At 43.1% G+C, this 18,614-nt stretch overlaps 1 long non-coding RNA gene across 1 annotated transcript in view; it reads right to left on the reverse strand.

Annotated features, from left to right (window-relative positions):
• LOC115462546 overlaps positions 1-18,306 on the reverse strand; it is a 33,073-nt gene extending 14,767 nt beyond the window's left edge. The window contains exons 1-2 of the long non-coding RNA XR_003940888.1: positions 18,187-18,306; positions 7,966-8,154 (exon numbers count right to left, since the gene is read on the reverse strand). This is a non-coding gene — a long non-coding RNA (uncharacterized LOC115462546). The remainder of the gene's footprint in view (positions 1-7,965; positions 8,155-18,186) is intronic.
• Between the last annotated feature and the right edge of the window lie 308 nt (positions 18,307-18,614).

Genomic DNA, 18,614 nt, shown 5'->3' on the forward strand with positions numbered 1-18,614 from the left:
GACGTGTAGCAAAGGCGGGACTTGGAAGTGCCTAACACTTGGACGTCTTTGACCCATAATCGAAAAAAGCAAGGATGTTGGACGTTTTCACCCGGACGTGTTTTTCTTACGAATAAGGCACAAAAAGGTGCCAGAAATGACCAGATGACCACCAGAGAGAATTGGAGATGACCTCCCCTTACTCCCCCAGTGGTCACTAACCCCCTCCCACCCTCAAAAAACATCTTTAAAAATACGTCTTGCCAGCCTCTAATGTCATACTCAGGTCCATGACAGTGCATGAAGATCCCAGGAGCAGTTTTAGTGGGTACTGCAGTGCACTTCAGACAGGTGGACCCAGGCCCATACCCCACCTACCTGTTACATTAGTGGAGGAAACAGTGAACTCTCCAAAACCCACTGCAAACCCACTGTACCCATATATAGGTGCCCCCCTTCACCTGTAAAGGCTATGGTAGTGGTGTACAGTTATTTTATTATTATTATTATTTATCTAGATTTTGCTCACACTTTTTTCAGTAGTAGCTCAAGGTGAGTTACATTCAGGTACATTGGATATTTCTCTGTCCCAAGAGGGCTCACAATCTAAGTTTGTACCTGAGGCAATGGAGGGTTAAGTGACTTGCCCAAGATCACAAGGAATAGCAGCAGGATTTGAACTGACCACCTCTGGATGTCAAGACTGGTGCTCTAACCACTAGGCCACTCCTCCACTCCAGTGGGTTTTGGGGGGCTCAGCACACAAGGTAAGGGAGCTATGTTCCTGGGAGTAGGGTTACCATTTTTTGTCCTCATAAAAAGAGGACACTTGCCTCGCCCCTTTCACGTCCCCTGCCCCTTTCACGCACTCGCCCCGCCCCTGATGCATATTCCCCTCCCCCGATCACCCCCTCCTCCCCCCATCACTTTCCTTCCCCCGTCATCTCCACTCCCCCCCCCCCCCGTCACCTCCCCTCCCCTTACTCTACTATCCCTGGTGGTCTAGAGGTACCTCTTCGGGTCAGGAAAGAGCCCCCTCTTTCCTGCCCGGAGCGCTGCTGCCAGCTGCCCTGCATCCTGTGAGTCTGGCTCTCGTCATTTCAAAATGGCCGCCGAGAGTTGAAGTCTCGCGAGGCTGCTTCAACTCTCAGCGGCCATTTTGAAACGCTGAGAGCCGTACTCACAGTATGCAGGGCAGCTAGCAGCAGCACTCTGGGCAGGAAAGAGGGGGCTCTTTCCTGCCCCAAAGACGAAGAGATACCTCTAGACCACCAGGGATAGTAGAGTAGAGTAGGGGAGAGGAGTCCCGCGCCCGCCAGCCAGCCCGTTTGTCCAGAAATCCGGACAAACGGGCAGGCTGGCCAAATCCGTCCGGACGTCCGGACATGTCCTCAAAAAGAGGACATGTCCGGGTAAATCCAGACGTATGGTAACCCTACCTGGGAGCATTTTATGAAGTCCACTGCAGTGCCGCCTAGGGTGCACGGTTGGTGTCCTGGCATGTCAGGGGGACCAGTGCACTACAAATGCTGGCTCCTCCTACCTTCAAATGGCTTGCATTTGGACGTTTTTGACATGGACATCTTTGGTTTCCAAAATCACCGAAAGTCAGAAATGTCCATGTAAAGGGACATCCAAATCTAGGGATGTCCAAATTTAAGGAGTTGGACATCTCTGACGGTATTTTCGAAATGAAAGATAGACATCCATCTTTTTTCGAAAATACAGTTTTCCACACCCCTGGATTTGGACGTTTTGGAAAGACGTCCAAATCGCAACTTGGACATTTCTTTTGAAAATGCCCCTCCACGTGTTATCCAGCTTAAAAATAATTGGATATTTAAAGCTGAAGCCCGCATAGGTCCCAGCTTTGAATATTCGTGAATAACTCCATCGGTGGTGAGCAAAATGCTCATTGCCTCTGATTGAATATCAAACCCTAAATGTAAAACTGCAGCCAGGTGGTGAAATATACAAGAGAAGCCAGTAAACTGCAGTTTAAAGATCCTTTGTATGCAGTGCCCAGTTGTACATGTATGGGTGAAAGAGAGAGAATTTCCACCTTGTTCTTACTGGTTTAAAGGAAAAGGAGAGTTAGGTGGGAAGTGAAAGACAGACAGAAATTAGAGAGTTTAGGAATGGTTTATGAAGAAAACTAGTCATAAGTACATAAGTAGTGCCATACTGGGAAAGACCAAAGGTCCATCTAGCCCAGCATCCTGTCACCGACAGTGGCCAATCCAGGTCAAGGGCACCTGGCACGCTCCCCAAACGTAAAAACATTCCAGACAAGTTATACCTAAAAATGCGGAATTTTTCCAAGTCCATTTAATAGCGGTCTATGGACTTGTCCTTTAGGAATCTATCTAACCCCTTTTTAAACTCCGTCAAGCTAACCGCCCGTACCACGTTCTCCGGCAACGAATTCCAGAGTCTAATTACACGTTGGGTGAAGAAAAATTTTCTCCGATTCGTTTTAAATTTACCACACTGTAGCTTCAACTCATGCCCTCTAGTCCTAGTATTTTTGGATAGCGTGAACAGTCACTTCACATCCACCCGATCCATTCCACTCATTATTTTATACACTTCTATCATATCTCCCCTCAGCCGTCTCTTCTCCAAGCTGAAAAGCCCTAGCCTTCTCAGCCTCTCTTCATAGGAAAGTCGTCCCATCCCCACTATCATTTTCGTCGCCCTTCGCTGTACCTTTTCCAATTCTACTATATCTTTTTTGAGATACGGAGACCAGTACTGAACACAATACTCCAGGTGCGGTCGCACCATGGAGCGATACAACGGCATTATAACATCCGCACACCTGGACTCCATACCCTTCCTAATAACACCCAACATTCTATTCGCTTTCCTAGCCGCAGCAGCACACTGAGCAGAAGGTTTCAGCGTATCATCGACGACGACACCCAGATCCCTTTCTTGATCCGTAACTCCTAACGCGGAACCTTGCAAGACGTAGCTATAATTCGGGTTCCTCTTACCCACATGCATCACTTTGCACTTGTCAACATTGAACTTCATCTGCCACTTGCACGCCCATTCTCCCAGTCTCGCAAGGTCCTCCTGTAATCGTTCACATTCCTCCTGCGACTTGACGACCCTGAATAATTTTGTGTCATCGGCGAATTTAATTACCTCACTAGTTATTCCCATCTCTAGGTCATTTATAAATACATTAAAAAGCAACGGACCCAGCACAGACCCCTGCGGGACCCCACTAACTACCCTCCTCCACTGAGAATACTGGCCACGCAATCCTACTCTCTGCTTCCGATCTTTCAACCAGTTCTTAATCCATAATAATACCCTACCTCCGATTCCATGACTCTGCAATTTCTTCAGGAGTCTTTCGTGCGGCACTTTGTCAAACGCCTTCTGAAAATCCAGATATACAATATCAACCGGCTCCCCATTGTCCACATGTTTGCTTACCCCCTCAAAAAAATGCATTAGATTGGTGAGGCAAGACTTCCCTTTACTAAATCCGTGCTGACTTTGTCTCATCAGTCCATGTTTTTGTATATGCTCTGCAATTTTATTCTTAATAATAGCCTCCACCATCTTGCCCGGCACCGACGTCAGACTCACCGGTCTATAATTTCCCGGATCTCCTCTGGAACCCTTCTTAAAAATCGGAGTAACATTGGCTACCCTCCAGTCTTCCGGTACTACACTCGATTTTAGGGACAGATTGCATATTTCTAACAGTAGCTCCGCAAGTTCATTTTTTAGTTCTATTAATACTCTGGGATGAATACCATCAGGTCCCGGTGATTTACTACTCTTCAGCTTGCTGAACTGACCCATTACATCCTCCAAGGTTACAGAGAATTTGTTTAGTTTCTCCGACTCCCCCGCTTCAAATATTCTTTCCGGCACCGGTGTCCCCCCCAAATCCTCCTCGGTGAGACCGAAGCAAAGAATTCATTTAATTTCTCCGCTACGGCTTTGTCCTCCTTGATCGCCCCTTTAACACCATTTTCGTCCAGCGGCCCAACCGACTCTTTGGCCGGTTTCCTGCTTTTAATGTATCTAAAAAAATTTTTACTATGTATTTTTGCTTCCAACGCTAATTTCTTCTCAAAGTCCTTTTTTGCCCTCCTTATCTCCGCTTTGCATTTGGCTTGGCATTCCTTATGATCTATCCTGTTACTTTCAGTTGGTTCTCTTCTCCACTTTCTGAAGGATTGTTTTTTGGCTCTAATGATTTCCTTTATCTTACTGTTTAGCCACGCCGGCTGACGTTTAGTCTTTTTTCCCTTTTTTCTAATACGTGGAATATATTTGTCCTGAACCTCCAGGATGGTGTTTTTAAACAGCATCCACGCCTGATGCAAGTTTTTTACTCTGCGAGCTGCTCCTTTCAGTCTTTTTTTCACCATTTTTCTCATTTTGTCGTAATCACCTTTTCTATAGCTAAAATAAGTTGCAGCAGGAAATCCCAGTAGCTGGATGACCCCTGACTGGATTTTATGGCACCTTGGAACCTGGAAAGCCATTCCAGAGCTCTGCTGGCAGTACATACTTTGACCCTTGACTTCAAGATAGAGCAGAGTGATAAAGGAAATCAGCAGCTGTTATTTATGGCATTCTCCAGACTGACAGTTTATATCCCCTGTGCAATGAGCTTCCCACAGCACTTCCCTGTTGGTAAGACTCTTAACATGGGTGCACTGTATTCTCTTCCAACCCTCAAATCTTACCCAGTGTTAATTAATTATTTAATTATTTGTTGATTTATTAACCGCCTTTTTGAAGAGATTTACCCAAGGTGGTGTACAGCAGGTACAGTTTAACATAAAACTTATAATTTTGTTAACATCATAACAATATTAAAATGACTAAATATAAACATAATAAATGAGGTAAACTTGGAAATAACATTTCTGAGAGGTGGAAGGAGGATAACCAGTGGGACACTGTCATACCAGGATACAAATTATATCACAGTGATAGGGTTGATCAAATTGGTGGAGGGGTAGCATTGTATGTTAAGGGGGGCCTTGAATCGAATATACTAAAAATTCTACAGGACATGAAACACATCTTGGAATCCCTACGGGAGTGTGGGAGATGACCCACAAAAGCGGGAGACTCAGCATATTTGTGGTGGGGGAGAGAGAGTGTTCTCATTTGCTGGTGGGAGATTGTAGGGACTGTCTGAAGGTCCTGACGGAAACCTTTAATTTTGTTGGCAAAGTATGTGGCAAAATTATTGCTGGTTAGTTGTGACTGGGAAGGCTGGTTCTGTTGTGGGGTTTGCAGTAGGCTGTTTACTATTTTAAATAGTTGCTTGGTTGAATTTGTAGCTTGTTCAATATGTTGAGAGAAATATTGTTTTTTGGCTGTTGTTAAGTTCTGGCAGGTGTTTCTTATAGTTGAGCCTGTCTTCTACATGAGATTTTCAACATTTTCTTTCAAGTTTACATCCTTGTCGCTTAAGGACCCATAGTTCTGGGGAGAACCATGGGGGCCATTTGTGTGTAGAGCATAGGACTTTCTTTAGAGGGGTCATTTTGTCTAATGCCATTGGTAAGCATGTATTCAAGTTATCAACCTGTTATGACACTGTCATCATCTTTTCATCCATATGAGGGTAGAATAAGGCCTCTAGGAAGTTATCAGCATTCGTATGTTTATTCTCAAATTTCCTTCCAAACTATGGTTGGGTCCATCTGTTTTAGGGAGTCCTTAATAGAACATTTGACTAGAAAATGATCAGTTCATGATAGGGGTGCCTAGAAAATGATCAGTTCATGATAGGGGTGCCTAGAAAATGATCAGTTCATGATAGGGGTGTTATCTTGATGCCACCAGTCTTGTGTTCAAAGATATCAACTCCTCTGCAGAACACCAAGTCTAGCATATGGCCCTTTTCATAGGTTGGAGATTTGATCACATAAGTGAATCCTAGATCTGCCATTGTTTCAAAGAAAGAAGTCATGGTAGTGTCTGGAGTTTCAATGTGTAGGTGAAGGTCTCCCATGAACAGTAACCTAGGGTAGCTCAGGGTTACTTCAGTCATTAGATTTAGCAGTTTTTGCACAGATGATGTGTTGTTGCGAGGTGCTCTGTAGACCACGAGCATCCATATTGGTTCCTTTTCTTCCAGCTGGATTAGGATACATTCTGATTCATACAGGTGGGGGACAGAGAATCTGTGCAGTTTGATTGTCTCTTGGATTAAGACTTCTACTTCTCTACCCCACTTATCTTGTTTTGGTTGGTGCAGAATAGTAAATCCTTTGGGGCATGGTTCAACCAATTGTACCCCTTTGCTTTCATCCAGCAAGCTCTCAGTTATTCCCAAGATGTTTAGGTGGTATTCACTGATGACATCATAGATCATAAGAAATTTTTATTGACTGATCTGACATTTACTAGGCCCAAGTTTCAAAGTAGTGGTCTGTTAGTTGTGATTGTAGTTGTAGTTGTGGGGGTTACTTGATGGTGGTAGGCAGGTATTCATGTGGGTATAGCTAGATAGTGTTTTGCCTCTTGAGTTTGTGTCCTCTAGGCGCTTGGGGGAATCTATTGTTTCTTCTTCCCCAAATTACTGGGATGTATGAAGGTCTTTGGTTTACTAAGCCAAAGCACATTCTTGTTTAAAGCAGGTAAGATTAGAGAGCTCGCTAGCTAGTTTGTCTTTGGGAGCAATTAACAGTGGAGTGTAAATTACGCAGATTGTGCTTCATGAGAGTATTGTCCCCTTTGAAGTGTCTGCTTCCTAGAAAGTTGAGACTTTCTAGTGCCCCGATGATCAGAAGCAAACACGGGTGCTAAAAGATATTAGCACTATACTAGCGCCCGTGTTTTCTCCCGTCCTATTATCAGAGCCGGCAAGCATGTGAAACAATGAGCTTGCCGGATCTGACTGCAAGTAGCATGCAAATGCATGCTGAACAGGGCATTAACTATTCCTCCCCAATGCTCAGTGGGCAGCGCGCCACACAAGAGTGCTGCTGCCACAGCAAACTCTATGCTGGATTGGAGCTGCCATTAGGGTTTACAGAGTATTGGAGAGGAATGAGGAGCCCTGTCCAGCATGCATCTGCATGCTTGCAGACCCCCCATCCTACTCTGGACACAAAGGGCTGGGGGTCCAGTCAACCTCCAGCCCCCAACCCCCCCCCCCCAGACAGAAGGCCCCCCAACTCCCCCCGGACAGAAAGGGCTAGAGGGCTGAAGGCCTGGTGGACCTCCAGTCCTCCAGCCCCCACCTGGTGGTTTAGCACCCCCCCCAACCCCCTCAGACAGAAGGTCCACAACCCCCTCAGACAAAGATGTCTAGAGGTCCTCCAGCCCCCCGGTGGTCTATTGCCTCAGACCCCCTATACCTTGAAGATGGAGGAAGGAGTAGCACTCCCTCTTCCTTCCAGCATCTCCTCCAAAATGTCAGCTCCCTGTCCTGCCCAGTGCATCCTGGGATGTGCTGGGCAGGGCTTCCTTACCATATAAGGGAGAAACTGCTTTTTTTTTTTTTTTAAGAGCCCAGACCTGTCAAACAACTTCTGCAGGAGGATTATGCCTTGAGTGCATGCCCAGGAACAATCTTCCCCCGGAAGTACCCCCATGATCGAAGCTAATAGCACGCCTAAATTTGCATGCTATTAGCTTCGAGCACAGTGGCATTATTTCCCTGTGCTGTTCCAGTGCTAATTTTACAGAGCTGTTTGGAACGGCATGGGGAAATTGATCATCAGGGCCTAGGAGAATATCAGTCAGGCGTCAGCCTTGTAGAACTGCTTACTCTTTCTATATTTTGTACTTTCAAATCTTGAAACAAGGTAAAATAATTTTAAAGTCCAGTATCTAATATCTAAGAAGATACTTCTGTTCACTAGAGACATAAATCAAATTGTATTTCAATCCTGTGAAATTATTTGGATGTTTTAATGCAGAGGGAGATTCAGCAGGATATCAGAAATTTAGAGATAATATAAGTTAAAAATATGAACTTCAACTCACAGATTGTAGTTATGGTTTAATCATTTTGCAGTTTCTGATCCTGATGTCCTTTGATGATCCAATCGATGCAGATCACTGGAGGCTTTTTTGTTGTTCATCCAGCTCAGATCACAAGCAAAGCGAAAGGGTGCTTACTTGAAAAGTGCAGGGGTGCAACAGGCTGCCTTTATCCAAACAAAATAAATGAAACTAAGTGAAGAAAAGAAAACACAAAATAAAACTTAGGACTGGTACCCCAACATAGACCAAGCAGATGTAAAAATTTGAGCAGTAAATAAACACTAGTGTATTATTGGGCTCATTTTCAAAAGAAAAAAACGTCCAAAAAGTGGCATAAGTCTGCATTTGGACGTTTTTCTCACAAAAATGTCCAAATTAGTATTTTTGAAACATATATTTAGACGTTTTTCTCTGAAGTCCATCAGAAGTGCGTCCAAATATCATGGGGGCATGCCAGGAGTGTGTTCAGGGCGGAACTTGGGCGTTCTTAAGACTTAGATGTTTTTCAGCTATAATGGATCAAAACAAAACTGTCCAGGACTAAAACTTAGATGCTTTGAGCTAGACCTGTTTTTATAATGAACAAGGTACAAAAAGGTGCCCTAAATAACCAGATGACCACTGGAGGGAATCAGGAATGACCTCCCCTTATTCTCACAGTGGTCACTAACCCCCTTCCACCCCCCAAAAATATGATGAAAAACATTACTTGCCAGCCTCTGTGCCACCCTCAGATGTTATACTCAGGTCCATCAGAATAGCATGCAGGTCCCTGAAGTAGTCTAGTAGTGGGTGCAGTGCACTGCAGACAGGTGAACTCAGGCTCCTACCTCCCCCTACCTGTTACACTTGTGGAGGAAACTGCAAGCCCTCCTAAGCTTACCAGAAACCCACTCTACCCACATGTAGCCCATAAGGGCTATGGTAGTGGTGTACAGTTGGGGGTAGTGGGTTTTGGGGGGCTCAGCAGACAAGGTAAGGGAGAAATGGTGAGATATGTACCTGGGAGCATTTTACGAAGTCCACTGCAGTGCCCCCTAGGGTGCCCTATTGCTTTCCTGGGATGTCAGGGGGACCAGTCTACTAAAAATGCTGTCTCCTCCTAAATCCCAATGGCTGGATTTTGTACATTTTGCACTTGGACGTTTTTTGTTTGAAAATGGACCAAAAAACAAAACGTCCAAATCACAAAACCTTCTATTTTCGAAGACAAAAGATAGACATTTTTCTTTTCTGAAAATGACCTTTGCTATTCAGATTTTGGACGGTTTATGCAAAATGTCCAAAGTCGGACTTAGATGTCATATCAAAAATGCCCCTCCACATAACCTAACTGGTGTAGAAGAGGTAAAAGTGAATCAATTTTTTACTCTTTCAAAAAGTACAACGATTAGGGGACACTCAAGGAAGTTATATTGTAATACTTTTAAAGTGAATTGGAGGAAATATTTTTTCACTCAATGAATAGTTAAGCTCTGGAACTCATTGCCAGAGGATGCAGTAACAGTGGTTAGCATATCTGGGTTTAAAAAAAATGTTTGGACAAGTTCCTGGAGGAAAAGTCCATAGTCTGCTATTGAAACAGGCATGGGGAAGCCACTGCTTGCCCTGGGATTGGTAGCATGGAATGTTGCCACTATTTAGGTTTCTTCCAGGTACTTGCGACCTGGATTTGACCACTGTTGGAAACAGGATACTGGGTTAGATGGACCATTGATCTGACCCAGAATGGCTATTCTTATGTTCTCATGAATTGTAGGGGCCTGATGTGAACACAGCCTCAAGGCAACACCATTCCTAGGAGTTGAAATGTAAAGGCCTCAGTTTTGGGAGGTTATTTTAAAATCATCTCCACATATAGAAGCCTGGGACACAGAGAATTGAAGGATACATGCCATGGGCATTTTTTGGGTGGGTCAAAATATTTATACACATATTTCCTGTTTTACAATGCAAATACATGCATAATCAAAGGATTTCCTCCATTGGTTTGCTCCAAAGTGAGCATAAATGTTGAGTGCTTGTTTCAGCCAAGGCTTAACACAAGAGATTGGGGCATTCATGTCCTTAATTCCTGCTTTATCATTGTCATGATTATTGCTACTATTGGCTTCTGAGAGGGGAAAAGCTTTAGTGGCTTCATTGCTTAATTAGTCCCATGTATATGAATATTTTTACAAATAATTGTCAACTTTTAAATATGGAAGTTGCAAAATCACTGTTTCTATGTACAAGTGCTGGCATTTATATACATAAGTGCAGTTTGCCTGTTTTTTTGAGGGGGAGGGGAGGCACAGGAAAAAGAAGTCTTATTGCAGTGAATGGAAGTGGATCAATTCAATATGAACACCCACCACATGGGGGGGAGGGGCAGGGTACTGCCACACCATGCCTACCCCAAAATACTCCTATGCATATGTGGAGGCTGCTGAGTTTTGCTACTCTTTTTTTTTCCTCTGTTTCTGTTTAGAAAAATACTGCTCCCACTGCATATGGTACCAAATGCACCTGTATTTGCCTGTATCCTTATCGCTCTCCTATGAAAGGCTCTGCATTCAGCCAAGAGAATCGTGACTGTCCTGACCAAGATGCCCCGATTCCAATTTCAATGTGCCATGCAAAATGGGACGTTTTATTGATTGATTGATTGATTACAAAACACTGCTACTTGCCTGATCTGTAAAGCCTACTGATTTGAGAATGCAAAGCCATTGCTCCAAAGTCTTCAGTGGTTACAAGTAGAAGCACGTTCTCTTTTTAAATTGTGCTGTCTTGTCGTTCTGATTATATATGGCCTGGCTCCACAGTATTTGATGTCTTTGTTTGTTTTACTCGATAAGAACTACATAAATAGTTCTAGACAGTTTCTGAGGCTGCAGTTTCCTTCACCTCAAGGGGTCATCTATAAAACTGAGTTAGAATTGTCTTTCCCTTACCAAGCAACTAAGTGGTGGAATAAGTTACCGACATGTATAAGTTATCAATCTAATTATGTATTATTCTGGAAATCCTTAAAAACTTGATTTTTTCAGAAATTTGTTTTATCTTGAATGTATTACTTTTTTTGGTTTTCACCACTGTACTTTAATAATTAGGTTTTAGAGTGTAATGTCTCTTTCTGTATTGTAATATTCTAGGATTAGGCTCTACTTCTTTCAATTGTACGTCGCATCAATCCATTTATTGGTTGTATGCAGCATATAAGCATTAAGCCCCGGATTCTATGTATGGTGTCTGAAAATTTGCATGGAAACCAAAGAATATTCTATAACAATGCGCATAGCTTAATTAGTTAACTAGCTAATCGGTGCTAATTGGATGTTAAGAAGCAATTAGCAGCACTAATTGGTATTAATTGAGATTTACATGTACAACTCACTAAGGGGCCCTTTTACTAAGGTGCGCAGAAAAATGGGCTGCGTTAGTATAGGCATGTGTTTTGGCCGTGCGCAGATCCATTTTTCAGCGCACCTGTAAAAAAGGCCTTTTTTAAAAATTTTTGCCGAAAATGAATGTGCGACAAAATAAAAATTGGCATGCATCCATATTGGGTCTGAGACCTTACTGCCAGTCATTGACTTAGTGGTAAGGTCTCACGCGTTAACCATGCGGTAATCGTAGAATGACAATTACTGCCTAGTTTCTGCAGTGTGCGTAGCATATGTGCATCAAAAGTGAAATTACCACAAGGGCCACGCAGTAGCCAGACGGTAACTCCAAATTGACGCATGTTGGGTGCACGTAGGCCAGTGGCATAGCTATGTGGGGCCAGGGGGCCTGGGCCCCCTTAGATTTGGCCCTGGACCCCCCTGCCGGCGACCCACCCATCCCCCTCCCACCGCCAACCCGCCATCGCCGTTGCCTGCCTTTTCTGGTGGGGGACCCCAACCCCCACCAGCCGAGGTCCTCTTCTTCTCGCAAAAGGCTTCCTTCTGTTTCTGACATCCTGCACGTTGTACGTGCAGGACGTCAGAAATAGAAGGAAGCCTTTTGCGAGAAGAAGAGGACCTCGGCTAGCGAGGGTTGGGGGTCCCCCGCCAGCAAAGGTAGGCGACGGCAGGTTAGCGGCGGGAGGGGGGGTCGAGAGGGTCAGCGGCAGGGGGGGCAAAGTCGGCAATGGCGGTGGGGAGGTGGGTGTCGGCAATGGCGGGGGGGGGGGGGTCGGCAGCGCCGGGGGGGCTAAAATGTGCCCCCTCACCTCGGGCTCTGGACCCTCCTCCTGCCAAAGCCTGGCTACGCCCCTGACGTAGGCACCTACTGGCTTAGCAAAAGGACCCCTAAGCGTATTCTACAATGTGGTACACCTAAATACTAAGTTGCACAGTTGAAAAGGGGGCGTGGCCATGGATGGGTCTTAGGCATTTCTAAAATCTATGCATATTATTATAGAATACATCCACTGCACCTAATTTAGGCATAGGGATTTACACCAAGTAAGATGTGGCCTAAATGGACACGACCAAATTTAGTTGCATGGTGAGCCGCTCGGTGTATTCTATATACTGTGTGGAAATTTAAGTCTATTCTATAAAATTTAGGCATTCTTTAGAGAATACACCTAGATGTAATATTTTTCTGCGCAGAGTTTTCAGGTGCCATATTCAAAATCTGGCCCTAAATGTAATATAATTTACCACCTTTTTGAAAACTTCACCCAAGGTGGTGCACAGAAAGAATAATCTGAGCAAAGGCCTAAATGTAGATAGTTAGACTAAGTTTGAAATGGAAGTGCCAATGCCTTCTTTCCGCCAAATTATGCAATTGCAGTGCCAACAACCTATGCCAATCCATGGCACTCTTTAGATTGCCAAAAGCACCCTGCAGTGTTCCATTTTTTTCAGTGGAGAGAGAATTCACTTGCAAAGAATATTCCCAGTTCAACCACCGGGTCTTTATAATGATGAATTACCAGCAGGGAATTTAACATGCATACATGCTTTTTATATGTACACACACACTGACACATACATGTAAACTTACACACTCTCTCAGAACCTAGCTAGCTGTCTGCCTCTCAGGTCCTGTAAAGGAAGGAGAATATTCCTGCGTGCTCTGGGATCTGCAATTTTCGCCATGGTTAATTAACTGAGCAAGGGGCATCAGACAAAAGCTTTGATATCTATCTCCACACTTCACGCTCTGAAGAGCCCTTAATGTTTAGAGACTCCAGCCTGGCAGAGATGGGGGTAACTTGAGAGCTCTGCACTCCCAATACTCTGCCAAAATCAAAGCTCAGGCCAAGGAGGGGCACAAACAGTGGGCTGAAGCACTCCAGAGAGACCTTTCCAAAATAAAGTAGCTATAATTTACCAACTCTCTCTCCTGCCAAGCCCATCGCAGAGACCTTGCTATGAACCTCTGGTTGACATGTTTGCTACATTCTGCTGGGCATTCTACAAGGAGAGAAGCAGGTGACAGAATTAGACAGAGAGTGGGTAGGGAATTAAAACATTTGAATTGAAATTAGTTGAATCAGGACCATATTCTTAAGTAACATCTCTTTATTAAGGATATGATTGTGACCTTAAAATTGTTTCCATGTATTACTATTAGCTTCCATTAATTACATGATTAAATATAGACTGTCTGGTTTTGTAGTTCTTTTCCATATTCATGTTTTATTGTACACTGAAGCACTACACCCCCTATACTGTACCGTTCCCTCGGATTTTTGCGACCCAAGTGCATGACCCTGCATTTTTTGGGATTAAACCTTAGTTGCCAAATATCGGTCCATTCCTCTAGCTTTGCTAGGTCCTTCCTCATGTCATTCACACCATTCAGGGTGTCCACCCTGTTGCAGATTTTAGTATCATCCGCAAAGAGACAAACCTTACCAAATAGCCCTTCCGCAATATCACTCACAAAGACGTTAAAAAAAGCCGGCCCTAGGACCGATCCCTGCGGTACTCCACTGACGACATCCTTTTCTTCAGAGCAAGCTCCATTTACCACCACCCTCTTTCTCCTACCATTCAACCAATTTTTTACCCAATCAGTTACTCTAGGTCCCATACCGAGGGCACTCAATTTATTTATCAGTCGCCTGTGCGGAACCGTGTCAAAGACTTTGCTGAAATCCAAGTATACCACATCAAGCGCCCCTCCCACATCCAACTGTTTGGCCACCCAGTCGAAGAAGACAGTCAGATTCGTCTGACACAACCTGCCACTAGTGAAGCCATGCTGCCTCAGGTCTCGCATTCTATGTAGTTCAAGAAATGTCACAATCCTCCTCTTTAGAAGCGTTTCCATTAGCTTACTCACCTCCGAGGTCAGGCTGACAGGTCTGTAATTCCCTACCACCTCCTTACTTCCACTCTTGTGCAAAGGAACCACATCCGTCCTTCTCCAGTCCACCAGGACCACTCCAGTTTCTAAGGAAGCATTGAAGAGGTCCATCAGCGGAGCCGACAGAACTTCTCCGAGTTCCTCAAGCACCCTCGGGTGTATCCAATCAGGCCCCATCGCTCTGTCTACTTTTAGTTTGGCAAGCTCCTCACAAACACAGTCCTCTGTAAACGGGTCTTGGTCTACCATACATCCATCTCTTTTAGCCTTTGTTTTCTGCCGACCTATCCCAGAGCTAAAATAATCGTTAAGCAGTTCAGCTTTATCCTTATCATCTTCCACATATTTCTCTCCCTCAGCTTTGAGCCTCACAATGCTATTATGGCACTTCCTCTTGTCACTTACATATCTGAAAAAGTCCTGTCCCCCAATTTTACCGTATTAGCTATCTTTTACTCCATTTGCTGCTTCGCTTTCCTGATAGATTTTCCAGCTTCTCTTCGTTGTTCAAAATAAACTTTACAGGCAAAGATAATGCCACATCAGCAACTGAGAATCAGTTTTTACAAATCAGACTATATTCTCACAGTGTAGTGGACTTCACATAAAAGGTCCCAGGTACACACCTCACCATTGCTTCCTTATGTTGTATTGTGAGTACCCACCAAAAACCCAGTGTACCCAACTGTACACCACTACAATAGCCCTTATGACTGCAGGTGTCACCTATATGTAGGTACAGTGGATTTTGATGAGTTTTAGCGGGCTCACACTTTCCACCACAAGTGTAACAGTTAGAGTGGGATATGGGCCTGGGTTTCCTTCTCTACAGTGCACTGCATCGACCCCTAGGCTACTCGAGGGACCTGCTTGCTGCTCTAATAGGACTGGCCATAACATCTGACACTGTCATAGAGATTGGTATGTACTTTTTCTTTCACATCTTTGGAGAATGGGGGGGGGGGGGGGGGGTCAGTGACCACTGGGAGAGTAAGGGGAGGGTCATGCCTTAATCCCTCCAGTGGTCATCTGGTCATTTAGGGCACCTTTTTCTAGTCATGATAAAAACAGGTCTAGTTGAAAACGTTTAAATTGTAGCCCTAGATTCTTTTGTTTTGTTAAAAGTATGGCAGAGAAATGTCCAAGTCTTAGGAACACCCAAATCCTGCTCCCAAAACTCCCACGGCATGCCCCCTTGTGATTTGAATGCACTGTCAATGAACTGCATAGTAAAACGTTTAAAATGGGTTTTGAAAATAGCAAAGAACGTTTTGGTAAACAAAATGTCCAATTAAATGCCGCTTTGTGCCACTGAACGTTTTTCTGTTTCGAAAATGAGCCGCATTTTGTACAGCACTCTGAACATTTAGTAGTGCTATAGAAATGATTAGTAATAAATCCCAATAATTTTCTGTTCTAATATATTCTCAGGAAAATTATGTTGAACAATTTTTTTTAGAATAGTACGTATATTGTCACCACATTCACAATCCCCTGCATTAAACTTCTGGATAACTTTGCTAGATTTTTATTGAATAAAGAATTGTTATTACACAATTATTCTAAACCACTAATTAACATGTTTTCCCCACTTTCTCTTTCAGGTTCTTCAAATGGGGAATTAACTAGTGTGTAAACTTTTGCTACCTTCTCTCAATTTTTAGCTCTGTCATCCTTTCAGCTGAACAAACTTCAGGGCTCTGTTCATTTGGCAGAGTCCTTGGCCTATGAAATTCCTTTGAAGCTGCTTAAATCATGCTGATCCTCTTTTACAGCAATGTTTCTAGATATTCTGAATGCCAGTCTCCAGGAAGGCATTTTTCCATCTAAATGGAAATGTTCAGTAGTCCGTCCTCTTCCAAAGGAAGGCATGCAGGATAAATGCAATCCTATCTCCAATATTCCTTTTTTTGGCAAAATTACTGGAGAAGGCAGTTGCAACCTACAGCTTTTTGGGAAGATACAAGATGTTTCCATCCATAACAATCTGGTTTTCATTCTGGCCACAGAATGGAGATAGCACTAGTGGGAATGTTAGAGGAGATTCTCGATTATAAAGACAATTGTAGAGACGTCTTTCAAATTCAACTGGATCTTAATGCAGCCTTTGATGTTACTAATCATTCGCTATTTCTATGTAGGTTGAAACAGTCTAATATCACATTAAACTGGATTGTTGCCACTATTTTTCAGAGCAAACCTATATTCATTTCCCTCTGCTTATCCGCAGGCTTTTGGTTTCATGTCGAGAGAAGCTACGTGAGGAGAACACATGCCTTTTTCCAAAATTGCCTTGTCGCCCAGACCCTGAGGCAGCCATAGCGCGAGACACTGGCCATCGTCGGCTTGGGGAAATTTACCTATTTTGAAAGGAAAGGGGCAAGCTGCTTGACACAGCGTGATGTCACTACTGCTGTGAATGAATGCTACCGATAAGTGTCGTTTTTTTTCTCGGTTTTGCAGCACAGTGCTGTAGTTGTCTTATTACTGCATTGTTGACTTGTATTAGTTCTATAGTAGCTTATCAGCACTATTAGTTTGTTTAAGATTCTTTTTCGAATTTTTGGAAATAATTTCTGGCCAAATTCTTTGACGTAATCGTGGAAGGTGTTTTGGTGGCCAATGATGAAGAGTTGATCGTTACAATCTATTTCAGCTCTATAGGATTTGTTAGATCCTGGAGCTCTTTGAGGCTTTTTTCCTTCCTTGTCTGAAATGTGTTTGTGACAACTACTGCTTTATGCCAAATACATATTTTGAAGTTTTGTGGAAAAAAGATTTTTGAAATTTTTAAGTAATTAAGTATTTCCACACCTACCCTATACATTACTTAGTGGATTCCATAAGGATCAGTCAGACCTGAGTTAACTATTAAGGGAAATGAGTATGTGCTTAGGGCACCAAGGGAAAGGGACACCACAGAGTTTTCCCCCTAGCTATATGCCCTTAACTTTTTCATTGCCATCTGCCAAACCCATTATTCAACATAAACTTCAGTGTTTTTCTAATCATTATAAATATATGTTATGTTTCGTACAGTAATGATATTTCTCAGCATTTATTGAGTCTTAATGTCTTGTCTGTTAAGCAACGGAAAGGGGCACCATTGTTGGACTGTGCTTAGGACATCAGTTGGCCTTAAACTGGCCCTGGGATCACTCCTTGCACCGTTGCCTCTTTAATGTTTTTATTGTGCCTCTTACATTCATTATTTAAGGACTAGAACTAAATGCTTATTTTTATGTGAACAACATACAACTGGTTATCGTCCATGATCAATGGAGTCCTGCCTTCCAACACTGGAGCAGAAATTAAATGAACATTTAAACAGGTTAGAAGAGCATAAACTTGTTTTCAACCCTCAGAAATGTGAGGCACTCTAGATTTCCTGACATAGACCCCCTCCTTTTCAGCCTACCATACATCATTGTCCTATTGTAATTAGGGATCCATTTTGTCTTTGGGACTAAATGTTTGCAGGGCTCTCTGTGTCTTCTCAGATTTCCATGACTATTAAAACGTTCCTTTTTTTTTCTATATCAAACATTTCTTAGACTTCAGAACAGCTGTGGACTACATACTTTTTAAAGAAGACAGGGAACATAAACCTGCTTATTTTTGTAGTCCTGAGGTTCCATAAACTTTAAAAAAGAGTCAGGAAATAAGAAGAGCAACCAGCTTATTTGTCTTAAATGAGGCCGTCCAGTTAGGACATTATTTGAAGAATGGAACAGGATAGAATCTTAACACAGAGGATCTTTCAGATATGGGAAATGAAAGACAGTGGTCTATTCAGAACATTTCAGACTCAATGGGCAATCTGGCTACTACTTTAGTATTTGAGTGTACAGTTGTCTTTTAAAATTCATTGGTGCAGTGCCAGAATTACAGCCTTTTACTGTAATAGAGATGCTGCAAGGGTAGACACACCTGTTTTGGGACTTAAAATCATCACGAAGCGTTTGTGGTCTGTCATCAGTGTAAGCTTTCTTTCATAGATGTAGGAGTTGAATTTCTTTTCTTCCAAGATTAAAGCCAGTCCTTTCTCAATCTGGCTATTGTCTTTTTCACTGTTGTAAGAGAAAAAGAAGCAAAATGCAAGAGGTTTTTTTTTGTGACCCTCTTTAATCATATGTGAAAGATAGTTCTTGCAGCCTAAGAGGAAATATCACAAGTGAATTGAATGAGCTATCTGATGTCATAATAAATTACAACCTAGGCTGAGAGTTTGTGGTTGATATTCAGCTGCTATAGGGCCAACATACTAAACACGCATTAGCACATTACACTACAAGTACAAAAGTCCCTGACTTAGGACAAATACACTGTTTAGTTAAGTTCATATTCTAGCATGCTAA

The sequence above is a fragment of the Microcaecilia unicolor genome, chromosome 2 (genome assembly GCF_901765095.1).
Source record: "Microcaecilia unicolor chromosome 2, aMicUni1.1, whole genome shotgun sequence".
In the NCBI taxonomy this organism is placed as follows: Eukaryota; Metazoa; Chordata; class Amphibia; order Gymnophiona; family Siphonopidae; genus Microcaecilia; species Microcaecilia unicolor.